Source organism: Solea solea, chromosome 9 (assembly GCF_958295425.1).
Source record: "Solea solea chromosome 9, fSolSol10.1, whole genome shotgun sequence".
Classification (NCBI taxonomy): Eukaryota; Metazoa; Chordata; class Actinopteri; order Pleuronectiformes; family Soleidae; genus Solea; species Solea solea.
In genome coordinates, this window is record NC_081142.1 from 21,303,816 (window position 1) to 21,318,321 (window position 14,506).

At 39.5% G+C, this 14,506-nt stretch overlaps 2 long non-coding RNA genes across 2 annotated transcripts; both read right to left on the bottom strand.

Moving 5' to 3' along the window:
* Nucleotides 1–692: 692 nt before the first annotated feature.
* LOC131465234 (uncharacterized) lies at nucleotides 693–1,252 on the bottom strand. Its single transcript, XR_009241296.1, has 3 exons — nucleotides 1,181–1,252; nucleotides 922–1,023; nucleotides 693–829 (listed from the first exon to the last, which is right to left on the bottom strand). It is a non-coding gene; the product is annotated as an uncharacterized LOC131465234 (long non-coding RNA).
* A 10,938-nt stretch (nucleotides 1,253–12,190) lies between these two features.
* On the bottom strand, nucleotides 12,191–12,925 carry LOC131465233 (uncharacterized). The gene is made up of 3 exons (XR_009241295.1): nucleotides 12,829–12,925; nucleotides 12,446–12,669; nucleotides 12,191–12,339 (listed from the first exon to the last, which is right to left on the bottom strand). It is a non-coding gene; the product is annotated as an uncharacterized LOC131465233 (long non-coding RNA).
* Between the last annotated feature and the right edge of the window lie 1,581 nt (nucleotides 12,926–14,506).

Consider the following 14,506-nt stretch of genomic DNA (forward strand, 5'->3'; position numbering starts at 1 on the left):
GGTGCGGTAGTTGTTGTTGGGAGAGTGTTACATAGATTTGTTCCACAACAGGCAGGTCCACTGATTATACTGCCAACATCTTTCATAAAAGGTATTGTCCCCAGGCTGGCAGATGCTGCACACATGTTTGTAGATGCACAACCAAAGGCAGGAGAAGTGGTGGCCCCATCTGACACTGAAGATGAAAAGTCATTTCCATTATTTCACAATTGTATTTGTGGATTTTAGATTTGATTAGATTGGAAGTCATAGCCTTGATTATTATTTTTTTTTCCATTTAAAGCTACAACAATCGATCAGTCTATAGAAGAAACTTTGCTGAAAAAAAACCCATAGCAGCCTCAAACTTAAAAGAAAAGTAAAAGTAATTTCAACCATGACAAGTATGGGAACACAGCTAAATTGATGCCAAAATGACTAAAAGATATAAGAAGATGACTCACGGCTTGCTTGAAAGCAGCGATCCTCTGTTCCAGTACATGTGATTGGAGTGGTGCATAGAGAGGTGGCAGGGTCACATACGTAACACAGTAAGCTGTTGGGTGATTGAGTCGTCGGGACTGAAACAGAAAATAATGACATTGTGTTTATGAAGAATTGAGAACATTATCTCTCTCCTTATCATTAGCATTAAATGTGATAATCATCCACCTGTACTTACAAGATAAAGTGGCTGAGTTGCAGTTATCTGAGTCGCAGCACGTAGCAGATGCAAGTGCACTTGAAACACCCAAGTTAACAGAAAATGTCTGGGAGCTTGTGACTGGACACAGGGAGGACGATGCACATGCTTTGAAGATTTGGGTTCCAGGAGTTCCAGATGAAACCGCTGCAGAGTCAAAGTGCAGTTTGTTAATTATATTTTTCAAAGCACACTTGTTTGTCAATGAATAGTAACAAATGATGTGTTGAAAAAAGTACCTTTAATGGCAGCAGTTATACACATCGTCTCCGTGGCACATGTTAGCGGCACTGTGCTTGTACAATCGTCATCTGTGCAAGTCTGACACACAAGTGCTCCAGCTGTAAAGTGAAGAGAAATATGTGAATCACATCCATCGACACAACAGAGTCTTCAAGATTACAGGATTGTTACTAGTGACTATTTAAAATGAGATTAAAAGCAGATTTTGTCTTAGCAGCTGAAGGGTGATTGCATCAATATGAACCTGTGCTTTACCTGTGCTGGAGAAAGACCAGATAAGAGTCAAAGAAAGGAACAGCTTCATCATGAACTACACGCCAGGTCTACACCGCAAACGAGTCTGTCTGGACGCTGACTAACACGGAGGCACCTTATATACTGCACAGGTGTTTGAATACAACGAAAACAACTTCAGCAACTGGGCGTGTTGTTATTTTAATGTCAGACTCTTCTGAGCTCTTTTCGAAAAAACCCATTGTGTCGACTCCTCAGCACACCCTTTTTGTTTGGCTTTGTGGCCCAAAAATATTAATATAACATTGAAGACATTTGAGACAGTGAATGTCTGTTGTTAAATATCGATACAGCTTTTAAAACACAAGAGAACTGATAGAACTGAGTCCAACCCGCACAATCTCACTCTACGAGAATCAACTAAAACCAGTACTTTTTTTTCTTTTTAACATTACAAAATACTCAGGTTTTGACACGCTGAACTTTTACTTTAGCCTATAATAACTTCATAATTAAGTAATTGAACTGATAAATCATTTTCACAGGGTCAATTCCACCTTTTTCCACCAGGCCTACAGTTCTCAACGGGTTGGGCCAGCCCAACAAACCCGACCGGACCCGCAGATTTGAGCCTGGTTCGGTCCAAAAAATCTGCAAATGAGGCAGGTCGGGTCGGGTTTAATTTTTCTGCTCATAAAGCAAATTTTTTTGCAGTTTGTAAATTATATGTTGTTTGTTGTGAATCATCGCTGTTCATGTGTGGTGAAGAGTAAATCTGGCTGTCTGCTTGATGGAGAGGGGCAGACCTGACGCCGCTGCGTGCGTAACCACCGACACTTTGGGCATGATAGTGTCATTTTTGGAGCCCTTTTATGATGCTCACCGTGAACTGGAGGGGGACAAATATCCCACTCTGCATCTTGTGCTGCTATGGGCAGAACGACTCAGATATCACTGCCAGCAAAATGCCAACGATACTGCACAGAGCGCAGCCGTGCGTCAACGGCATGCGCACCGGTTTTGCGCACCACTCCCCAAAGCCGCAACATTCCTGTGGCCGAAATTTAACCAGTTGCTGATGCTGCTCACTGACCAAATGGCAAATGTACAGTATGTGAAGTCCCGCCTGTTAGCTGCGCAGCAGCCGGTACCGGAGGACCCATATGATCCAAGCCAGGAGTGCTGGGTCAACAGCAGCAGTAGCATACGCCGCTCCGCTGCAAATAAAACACCGCGCTTGGATCAGTGGGAAAATGTATTTCGGGCCGGGTCGGGTTCGGGCTTAAAGACCCGCGGGCTGGGTCGGGTCGGGTTGTAATTTTCAGGCCCATTGAGAACTCTAGTCAGGCCTTATAAAAGAATGTTCTCACAAATCCACTGTGAGAAAACATCTGAGTTCCTTTTGTCAAGGAAATTCAAGTCTATTGACTCACACATTAAACAAGTCTTTATGACACCAGTGCAACCGCATGAAACAACACATTAAAGGGATGCTGAAGAACTAGTTAATCCCCCACGATGTTCCAGTAAGTCAGAGAAAAGCCTCCTGTTGATCTCTCTCCTCTTCCCCTACCTCTCCTCTCTTCCTTCTCCACCTATTTCTCCCTTTCACCCCGACTGGCCAAAGCCGCCGGCCTCACCCGGCGGCTTGATTCAGCTTTAGGGTGATTCAGCTTTATAATATTGTCAGTTTCCTGAAGTAGGATGAGGTAGAACATGGGCCGGTTTTGCACCATTTTCTGGAGTGGTTCAACAGGATGAAACTTGTCCCTAAACACACCAAAGACAAAAGAAAATGACTGTAGACTTCAGGAAACTGCAAACCTTGAACACCACCTTCAGTAATGGGGGGCCTTTCCAGTCTGTCACTGAATATAAATACCTGGATATTGTTCTTTTTGTCTTTTAATGAAAGTGTTTGGAAATAACTTCCGAAAAAAATACAAATGCACTGAAAACATGAAATGGTTTGGAAGATAAATCATGCTGAACATATTACATGTGAATCTTGCAAGAATACACTAAACACTAAATCTGCCTCCTGTGAAAAGTCCGTAGCTGACTTTGCTCGGCCTATTTACACCACTGTATTTTAACATTGGTGGCAATATTTTCTCAGGTGGTGTTAGACATAAAAGGTTTGAGAACCACTGCTTTAAACCACACAAAAAACCTCAAGAACCAAAATCTTAAAAAAAACCAACCTTTTTTCAGCAAACAGTTATTTTCATTTTTCGTGGTTCTGGCTTGCTCTCTGGCTTGCTCTCTGGCTTGCTCTCTTGCGTGGTAAATGAGCAGTCAGGTTTCGATTAGCGCAAGAAAGATGCGAAAGTGGATGCTGAGGCTGAGGTGGCAGCGAACACACTGGGCTTTTTGTTAGACTTTCTGAAGCCGTTCTGTAAAGCACAGCGAGAACTTGAGTGGGACAAGTATCCAACACTTAATTGTGTGTGTGTGTCTCTGGTGTGAGAAACTGAAACGCCACTGTAAGCCCAATGCCCTGCACTCCCCTCAGCAAGCTGTCATGCCTAAACGGCACAAAGACTGGCTCGCGCTGTAAAGTGATAATACAGGACTTCCACAAGATCGCAACATTCTTCTGGCCAGAATTTAACCAGGTGAGAATGTTGTCACACTTGAAGTATATGAACTTAGAAGAACACATTAACACAGCTAATGTTTAATCCTTAAATGTATTGATGATTGACATTAATAAGTAAACATGAGACAAGAGGGTCAGTTGGACATGACAAGTCAGATCATACACTGTACAATAGGCATCCTGTATAGGACAGGGAGCTTGAGGGTCTGTCCTGGGCATGGTGTGTTAGGAAATATACTGTAGATGTCTCTTGTTTGACTAAATGGTGATATTGTCCAGTTTAAAGATCATGGGACAGTAATGTATATCTGGACCCAACTTGTTTTTCAAGTACGTGGCACCGTGGAAACAGAAGAAAGGCGAGGGTTGAAACATGTGATGCCTGCAATGACAATGCTAGATAATCTATATATGGTTAGTTTTGCTTTTCTGGGGCAGAATTGTTTGGAGATTGGGCAGGAACACATTGTGGCCTATGTAAATGTATAAATGACTCATTCTTGACAAAAGGCCGAAGAGCTGTGTGTGTGTGCACATTTGAATAATGACCAGGCTGTAAACGGGTTTGTGCTGTCAATCAAAATGTACTTGTCGGGCTCGGGCCGAATTCGGGCCAATTCTGTTGGGCTAAGGCCTTGTCGGGCCTAACTTTTATGGCCTGATTACAGCTCTACAGCAAAGTCAATTATAGCTAAGTCAAATCAATTTTATTAATATATCCCAACAATAAAAAAACAATTTTGCCTTGAAGGGCTTTACAGTCTGTACAGCAAGTGACACCCTCTGTCCTTAGACCCTCACACTGAGTGAGGAAAGATTCCACAAAAACCCTTAGGAGAAAAATGGGAAGAGCCATTTGAGCTGTGGCATTGAAGCTCTGGAATCAGGGATGCCTGTAAAATAAGAACAAACACAACAAAATTAATCAAACTGGTACAAAACAAAACTGCAGCCAAAATTTTGAGAGTGCATTGGTGAACTGAATGTCCGCCCCACCGGTGGGTGGAGATTAGGCCTCGCTCACCAAGCAGAAAAAAACATTTCCACATCTGAGCCTCGACCCGGCTCCCCTCTCCTCAGCTGCGAGCCACTTGCACCAGACCCAGAACCAGGAGGGAGCTGGGCATCTGACTCTGTCAAAATAAAAGCATTACATCTAATTTCAAGCCTCCTTGAAAGTCGGATCTGATTGTGTGCACTGCTTCCCCCAAATCATCGGTGCAGATGTTGTGCAGTTTAAAATGAAGCACTTAATTACAGTAACTGAAGATTGTGTGTCTTTAGTAGCGGATGCAGCATCGGTCGCAGTTCTAATATTAACGGGTGCAGCCGGGTGTGGATTGGATGTTATGGGGTCGGTTCTGGTAGTGAGCCTTACTGGCACACAGTTGGACCGACTCAGCCGGGTATTGTGATTCTGCCGGCGCCACTGAAACGTCACCTTGAACCCATCCTTCACTCCAACTGCACACCTCTCCACTGTGTCACTGTCCTCACATGTCCGGCACCACCCTCACATACTTGTCTGCCACTCCCAATTTACTCACACAATACCATCGTTTCTCTCTTGGCATTGATCATATGCTTTCTTTAGATCCACAAGGGCACAGTGTATCTCCTTCTGGCCTTCTCTATATTTCTCCATCAGCACTCTCAAAGCCAAAATCACATCTGTGCTACTTTTTCGAAATATATATATACTCTGTCTCTAAATATAGATGAAATAAGTTAGTTACCAACACCTAAAATAAGATTAAGATTAACTTTATTGTCCCACAAATGGGAAATTTGTCTTAGGCCCTACACCCATGCTGGGTAACTTATGAATCAGCCATCCATTCTTTCTTTTATGATACACCATAAAATGTCTCTGTGAGAAATACACAACTACCCCGTAAAAATAGATTTTCATCTTCTGTTGTCAGTTCAATAACAGAAGGTGTGGCAATGTTTCAGCAAACAACAACAAGACAGCACAATAACTCTGGCCCATCCTAGCTGACGTCTGTCAACTGTATATACTCTGTCGCCTGACACTAAACAATGATTCGAGACACAGCAAGACAATGGAGTCGATAAAAGAAAACAAAATGTGAGCATTTTGTTTTCCACAATGGCTGTCAGGTTGGGTCCGCAGTGTGTGACAACTGCTCCTTCACACAAAGAGCATCTCTGTTGTTCGTCTGCTGCTGTGTGAGATGCTCTTTTACAGTGTTTGCCTTTTGGGAGTCGTACAAATATTCTTTCAAATAAATACTGTAGGTAATCCTGGTCATTCAGTTCAAAAGTGACATTCATTCGTGACTTTGTACTCGGGTTCAATGGGAAATGTGCCATCCTTCATGGAAACTCTGAGCCATGCGTACGCAAACGGATCCGATGGCAGAAGGAAGAATGACCAGAAAGTGTTTCATTCCATATTTTACAGCTCCTATTGTACAATAATTCATTTACACTGAAAAATCAAACAAAAACTACTGCACATTCATTGTATATTTCATCTGTCATGTGTATATACTCTTTTTACTATGTACTCGCACTTATCTGCTGCTGATGAACCTGTACCATAACCTTATTTATTGATTTGTATATACCATGTTTTGCACTTCGGACTGGATGCTAAACCTCATTTCATTGTACAAGTTCTGCACTTTTCAATCATAATAGAGATGAATCTAATCGAATCGAATCTAAAATTTTAAGTCTAATTATTATTGCTCACAACGCGATTATGTTTTGTGCAAATGAACAACACATTCCCTTGTTAAGGAATCACAGTGTGCATATTACATAAGGGCAGATACCAGTTCAGTTAACAATGAAACAAAAACTAAATTAAACAGTCTGCTCGGAACAATCATTCAACAATAGAGCTTTGACAAAGAGCTCAACGCATAGCACAGACACAAATAACTTAAAAAAAAAAAACATTTCCTGGATCTAATACAATAATTAAAAGCTCAAATGTATTTAAAATGGGAGTGACGTCACCTTCAGGCAAACAGCATAGTGACATGTCCGTGGATAAAGTCACTAAAATGTGCAATGTATTCACTGTGAAACAAATAAGATGGACGTGCAAACAAGATAAAATGTACCTTTATTGATGGTGTATTGATTGGTGGGGGGAGATTTACATCGAAGCAGGAGCAAAAGAGTAAAGAGTTAAAAATTAGAATGGAAATTTGAAAAAATACTGTAAAAATATGGGAGACATTGCATGCTAAAAAGGCAAATATAATTGTACAGGGCCTTATCTTACACAATGTGCTTAGTAGAAATAAAATAGTACATATAATTGCACCAATACAAAAAAAGTAAAAATATTAAAAAATGATTAAAAAAATTATCACAGGTCTAAAGCGTAAGAAGTTTGATAATAAAATTAAAATATATGTTAAACATCTCAACTAAACAACAGGGAATTCCACACAAGTTTAGTACCGAATTGTAAGAGCTGCTATTTGTAAGAGCTGTCTGATTCATTGGCCTGTACTTGTACTGTTGTGTAATAGGATGGAGGACGACACAGAGGGACCTCCCAAACTTCTCATGTCGGGATTGGCGAAGTTGGTCTGACTTTCCAAGCTGGAAATCTCCTCCGAGCCACAGGGGCATACATATTGAGGGAACCCCTGCACTCAACTCAGAAATTCCAACATCCAACTACAGCTGGAAAGCGCCACAACTTTCTGCGGTTACATGTGTCGGGGATAAATGATCAACTATTTTAATGTCTTTGTGTGAGAGAGGGAGATGTACAACCCACGTAATGAATCAAAGGGGTGGTTTTATTTTTATGAGCCCTATTATACATGTAAAAATAGAGCGGCTGGACATGTATGACTGAGATTGTTTTCACACTATTGCTGGAACACTAAGTTACATTCTCTGTACCAAAAGGTCAGTGGAATAAACGTTTAACTTGCCCACTCTTTTGGCAAAACCTTAAACAGTTTTTACATAGTCAGGCACACTTTGCAAATTTCTTTTCCAAACCTCTAAAACATTATCACTTGCTGAACCATGTTTTGTATCATATGCAACTGTCCGTGTGTTCAAAAGGTTTTTAGAGAGAGTGTACAAGACATCTTGCATCTCCTGCACAAGCAAGCACATACAACAACTTACCGAACCTTTTAATAATGTATTCCCCTCCCCGAATACGGAGGAAACGAGACAAAAAATGAACAAGAAAACTCGCTCATCTATTGGTTAATGCAGGACAACTTTTGTTTCCTCCACATCAGAGCAAAACATGGAGCTGCATCAAATCCCATCAGTCTTGGGTTGTTTATTTTGTTTTCTGTGAACATACGACACATATAAGCTGCAACAATGGGCTCAGCCATTTCTCCCGGCTATCGTTCTACACGCGTGTATGATTGGTTTTGTTTACCCACAATGCCCTTCGTTGTAGTCCACTTCCTGCATTTGGTTTGCTTGAAGCTTGAGCCAGACCTACGTTTCAGGCAGACCAGGGTTTGCTTCTTTGGTTCGGTTCAGAGTTCACACAGGAAATTTGTCAGAGTAAATTTTACTCAAATTGAAGAAAATTTTACTCTAAAAAAGATAACATTTGATCCCTGTCTAAATAGAGTAAAAATTACTCTTCCCAAAGAGTGAATTTTACAGAGTATTTTTTACTCTATTTAGTGTCCATAGTTTACTCTACATGATGATAATTTACTCCATGTTGTATAAAATTAAAATAACTCTACAGTCACCTTCCTCAATGTGGTGATGTATTTTACTCTATACTGAATACTATTTCACTCAAAATAGAATTAGAATTCACTACAGAAAGAATTATATTCTACTCCATACCGATTCATATTCTGCTCTTCACCAGATTGTATTCTGCTCCATATACAATAGTACGATACTCTTATTAGAATAATGTCATTCCAAATAGAATTCTATTTCACTCAAATATGATTATATTCAACACTATATAGTTTAATATTATCTAACTCTTTTTTTCCTCAATACAAAATTGTATGTTACGCCATTCAGAAATGCATATCACTTGTCTGGAGTTACATTTGTGAAGTTTCTCTGAACACAATAAATCAGAAACAATTAAGCAAAGCACCTTAGCACATTTAATAATCACAAAATCAAAACATGTTTGCATTACACTAACTAATGCAACAGATAAAAACATTGCAAGATATTTAAAAAACACATCCATCATGTTACCAGTCAATTCCAGCAGATTTGTTTGAAGAAGCACCACGTCATACCATCAGAAATCAAAATTGTGGCCTGTTCAACAACAAATAGAATCCATATATTCAAATAAAATACAATGAAACTACATAAAACATGTAAAAGAAGACAGAAAAAAGCCAATGGACCCTATTGACACAACAGCCATATTCCCTCGATGTGATGCTAAGAGAGGGAAGCTCATTGTTATTATGCACCTTTACATTTCACAGAAAAGGGTATGGAACAATGAACAGATTTGAATTATCACTACCATATGATGTCTGTATGTCAAGTGCTTTATGACAAAAAAGCTCTTTGACATCAACTACATGAGGTCCAACTTTTGTGCACACAACTTTAAAAGCATTAAAATGCTCATCGAGACATATTGTTTGTAAGGAAATAGTTACCAAAAGCAATTTCTCATCTTTGACAACAACATGGTGGATTCACTGAAAAACTGGCATCTCACAATGAACTCTCACACAAACAACTAAACCTGGACGATACACAGTTCCATTGTGTTTGGCCCATCTCACATTTAATACCTTGATGTCAACAGGTAACTGAAGCATCCCTTATTATATTTTTGAAGCTGTTAACTCGTTTTTTAAAGAAATTATGTTTCGCTTCATAGCGCATACACCAGGTATGCAAAAGAGGTCCGATTTTCAAAATACACATAGGGTAATGCACCATGAAATGATGCTATGGTAACAGCCTCTTGTTTGGATACAAATGTTTGAATAACCTGTGGTGTTCTGCGATCAAGTGTTTCAAAAAAATTGTAATACCTTTTGATAAAATTGGGGAAAATACGATGTTTGCAATTTGGAGTAAAAGCAAAAACAAATACCAGTGCTGGTCAGTTGGACAGATTAAATCTCCAAAAATGAGTGGTAGATTGCGAAGTAAACTCCAGGATTGAATGGCATTCAACCCCAAGTCATTTCTGTCCTGTTCCAACTTCACTTCAGGTGGTTTGTTGGCTTGCTCAACATAGCCATAGTTAAAATTCTTTATTCTTGTGTGTATTTCCTCCAGTGTTGTGTAGTTGTCTATCAAGTGATGTAAAAGCAGCTTCATTTCATATTGTGGCACCCCTTCCAAGATATCGTGCATAATATCAACAGAGAAATTATCACAAGTATTGAAATACTGCAAGGAATTCAGAATGCAAGACCGTTTAACACCCATCACATAGGAAAGCCTGGGATTTGTCTCCATTTGTTGGCAGTGTTCCTCATGAAGTGCTCGAGTTCGCAAAACTATCTTAGGTGAATCTTCATCAAATTCAGTTTGAAAGTCCTCTTTCTCAGCAAGACAAAAGCGGCAACAATATCTGGCACTGAATGACTCAACAAAACCAAACAAACAGTGAAGACCAAGGTTGTCACCTGTAACTTGAACAATAGTTCCATATACTGGCTGATCATAAAGGGGAAGCTTAATGCCATCCCTCTCCAGTATTTTAATATCCTGCACAATCGGATCTAGTATTTTAGAAAAGCCATACGTTTTGATATCTTGGGCATGAAATAAAGCAACCAAATGAATATTGCTTAAACTTGAATTGTATTTTGGAGAAAAATTCCGCAAGGTGAAATAGATTGCACCTACTTTATATATTCCCTGTTTGGATCCTAAAGGATTAGAAGTTTCAAAATCATCATAGAAAATCTGAATGGCATTTTTGTGTTTTGAAAACAGAGGGTGACTTTTGAAAAGTTCCCCATCACACAAGTCCTTGAGAACATCTTCCCCTGGACTGAAATGACTGAAATCAGCCTGCACCATCTCCTTTATATTAGGGTGACTGTAAATTAACTGTAGTGTTTTCAAAATTGGAATGTACATAAATTTATTAGTAACCACCACTTGATCATAGCCTCCACTAGTCCGATTGCGCAGGGTATCAAATCTTGTACCAAGAACATATTCAACTGGGTCCACACTTCCCCACTTCATTTTGAAATACTTAGTTCTCTTACTTTCGGAGTTCAACTCACAAAAAGGATTTTCCATTTTTTCAAAACACTCATCGATTTTACACTCAACTTCACTTTTGTTTGGCTCTTGTAATGACAGACACTTCTTCACAGATTCTTTTGCTTGATTGTAGACATCATCAACAATCTCTTCCATTGAAGTCCCCAAAGAGTTAATGACCGTTTCAGCTACACCTGCCTCTTTAAGTTCAGCTACTGTTGTAGCACAGCTGTCTACAAGATTCTTACTGACAAGAAGGGGGTAAGAAGGGGGAATTGCTGATGGCAAATCTTCTAAATTACTTGATATTACATCTTCAGTTGTAGAGGGGCCTTCGCCAGGGTCAGAACCAGGATCAGAACAATGATCATTATGTGCTGTATTAAGGTGCTTTCGAAAACCAGAGAATGTTCCATAAACCTGTAAACAACCAGCTTGACCACACTTAAGACGAAGAGTCTTTCCTGAGCAAAGACCATGAACCAACTTAAAGTGCTTTATGAGGGAATTAACATCCACCTGGTAACATCTGCAGAGAAAACACAACATCTCATCTCAACTCAGTGCAGCATCCGAGCCCTCACTTCAGCAACTCTGGGACTCACTTTAGTGGTAGCAACATCTATTTCATAGATAGTGGTTTGCAAAAAGTTGTACACATTTGCCAAAGACAAAATGAGCTTTGAAAAGCTCATCAAAACAGGCGAGAGAGTCCGGTGACTTGCATGGTATGGCATGTTTGTCAATGATGATGAAGTACTTGCGAATCACGTTTTTCTGGGTTCCCACAGCCAGTAGATACGGTTGACGGCTTTCTGTGATGCTGTCTAGATGCCCTTGGATGCTGGTCCCGGTCTGTGACATGAGAACTTCATTTAGTTTATTAAGAGGAGTAGCAGTTCACTAACAGCTTGAGAAAATATATTTTATCATGAGCGCAAATCTTCCAAATTGCATTAAACTATAACCTCACCTTAATGAACTTCACAAGATGGTCACTGGCTTCTCTTGCAGAGAGCTTTCCTGGTCTCTTGCGACCATGAGGTGATGGTGGCAGAAGGTGGACAAGGACCAAAATAGCTGATATTTCACTGTCCCATCCTGAAAAAAAGAAAATTCAGTAAGGTGTTTTTACTAATAACAGTGATTCCATTTCTCTAGCAAAAACAATCACCACTTCTATTATAGTACTTTCCAGCTTACCATTTTCTACTTCTTCAGTCGATTCAGCATTTTGTACCAGGTCTTGAAGTTCAGCTGTCTGCGTGAGGCCACGGCTTTGTTGAAGGACTTTGCTTTTGTAGACTGTGGGCCACTTCTCCAGGAACCTTGCAGAGACGGCATCACCAAACATCAGACTGAAATCTTGCTCAATCTGCAGACAAGATGGAATAAGTAAAGACAGAGCAGTGAATATTTCTAATACTATTGTTATGAAGGATATTCACAGTTTCAAAGTGAGGGAGTTGAAAACCACATACCAATCCTGCAATGTCTAGAAATCTTGGAAACGCTGTGAATATGTCAGACGACTTCACTGGGTCATGAACCATCTTTTGGCGATAGGTGAAGGTCTGCTTCATCTTCTCCTTGACAACTACTTCATCTACTGTATGCTTCATCAGTGCAGTAGCCTCTGAACACAGGGTGTCTGTGTTTAGCCAGTTTTCCTCCACAAAGGGTTCTCGATCACCTTCTGGAGCACCTGTATCATTGTAGACATTTTACAGATTACTGACAAAATCTGACCCAAATTTAAGTGCTTTGAATGATTTCTTGCACACCAACAAACCCTTCATATAATCATTCTCCAATCATGTCATGAACTAGACTTTCAGTCAGCGTACAATTAAAATAAACATACTTCTTTGTGTGGGGGACTGTCTGCCGGTCCTCTTTTGTCCCTCTGATGCTTCCTTTTGGACAAATTTCAGTCTCCATGCCAGATACCCACTCCCATCTTGTGCATTGTAAAAATGCTCCTAAAGTAAAAATACATTCAGTTTGGTTAAATATATGTTCATACTTTTCCTTTGTAACATACCACGGATAAAGAGGTTGACTAATATTTGGCTTTTTTGTGAAAGTGAAAGGGCATTCAAAAAAAAATCTTAACTTGGACTAAGCCACCTAATACGGACGTTCAGAGTCTCAGAAAACAGAGAGATGAAGGAGAAATGGGTTAGACTTGGTCTTCATTGACTTACATAGCCAAACTTGCTCCTAGGATCAGCCAAGTATGGAAACAAGGCAGTAATGCCCCTTGCATACTCCTCTTTTACTCGCCTTGACGGACTCGTCCTAGACAGACACACAGATACATCGTCACTTCATGAGATAAAATTTAAGAATTAGATGCAACTGACACATGTTAAAAGGAGGGATGTTGTACTACTGAGTCAAATCAAATGTTTAGGTGTGTGAACATACCCATGTTCACTTGTCATATGTGCAACCAATATCTTGACCATATCACGTTGTAAAATTTTTATGTAATCAAGAAACAAATAGTGTGATGATGCTCAGGTTGAATTTTTTTTTCAGGATTTTTTTTGACTACTTGTCAATCTTAAATTTTGAAATAACTGTTTAAAAACATTCTTAAAATATGGAAGAAAATCTGCCGAGCTTACTTTAGCTAGAGAAGCATCCTCATTTGCACGCCTTGTAGTAGGACTAGGCTGCAATATGATGGTGCTATCAGAGTCCCCCTCCTTGTCTCCACTGATGCTTTCAAGTGAACAACTTGCAGAGGAGCTCCATGAATCTAGCAAACATTCAGATTTGACAGCTGTCATTAACACAAACAATTACACAAAGTGCGTGTAATTCAGGTTTGGGATTAGAAGGGACAGGTTAGCACAGAAAAGATGACGTTTAGATTTACTGCTTCAAATTCTAACATGATACCAATTGTACAATATAACGTCCAGCTTTAATTCAGAAAATGTTTAGAAAGGCAGAAATGTATGAATATATATATATATAAGGCTTAACTCACCATCAAGACTTGGGTTTACAGGCATACATATCTCCAGCACTCCAAGGTCTTGACTCTTTACAAGAAACTCAAACGCTTCCTCATCAATTTCCATTTTGGAGTCATCATAAACTTTGAGGTCCAGGGTTGGAATGTCAAATTTCTTGGCAACTGTAATGACAACGTCAAGATTGCACAACCTTATTGATGGATTTACTGAGTTTAGTAGAGAACAAACGGATCAAGAGTAAATCATTCTCTTGAATGGTTGATGTAATCTCAAAACTGACTCTGTGCACCCTTACAGGTAAATTCCACTTATCAATTTATTAATTCATTTAATAAGGGACAATGTGTACTTAAAACATAAATGTCACCATTTGATGCACTGCACCAGATTCAAGCTTTGATCTTATTAGCACCTGTACCCATCTCTAGCACATAGTTGAATAAAAATTTATTAAATTATCATGTCAGTAAATATATTATAGAATTACATCACAACTAGACTCCCCCTTCTTTTTTTAAATTAAGTTAATACATTTTTTAACTTGAACTGTAA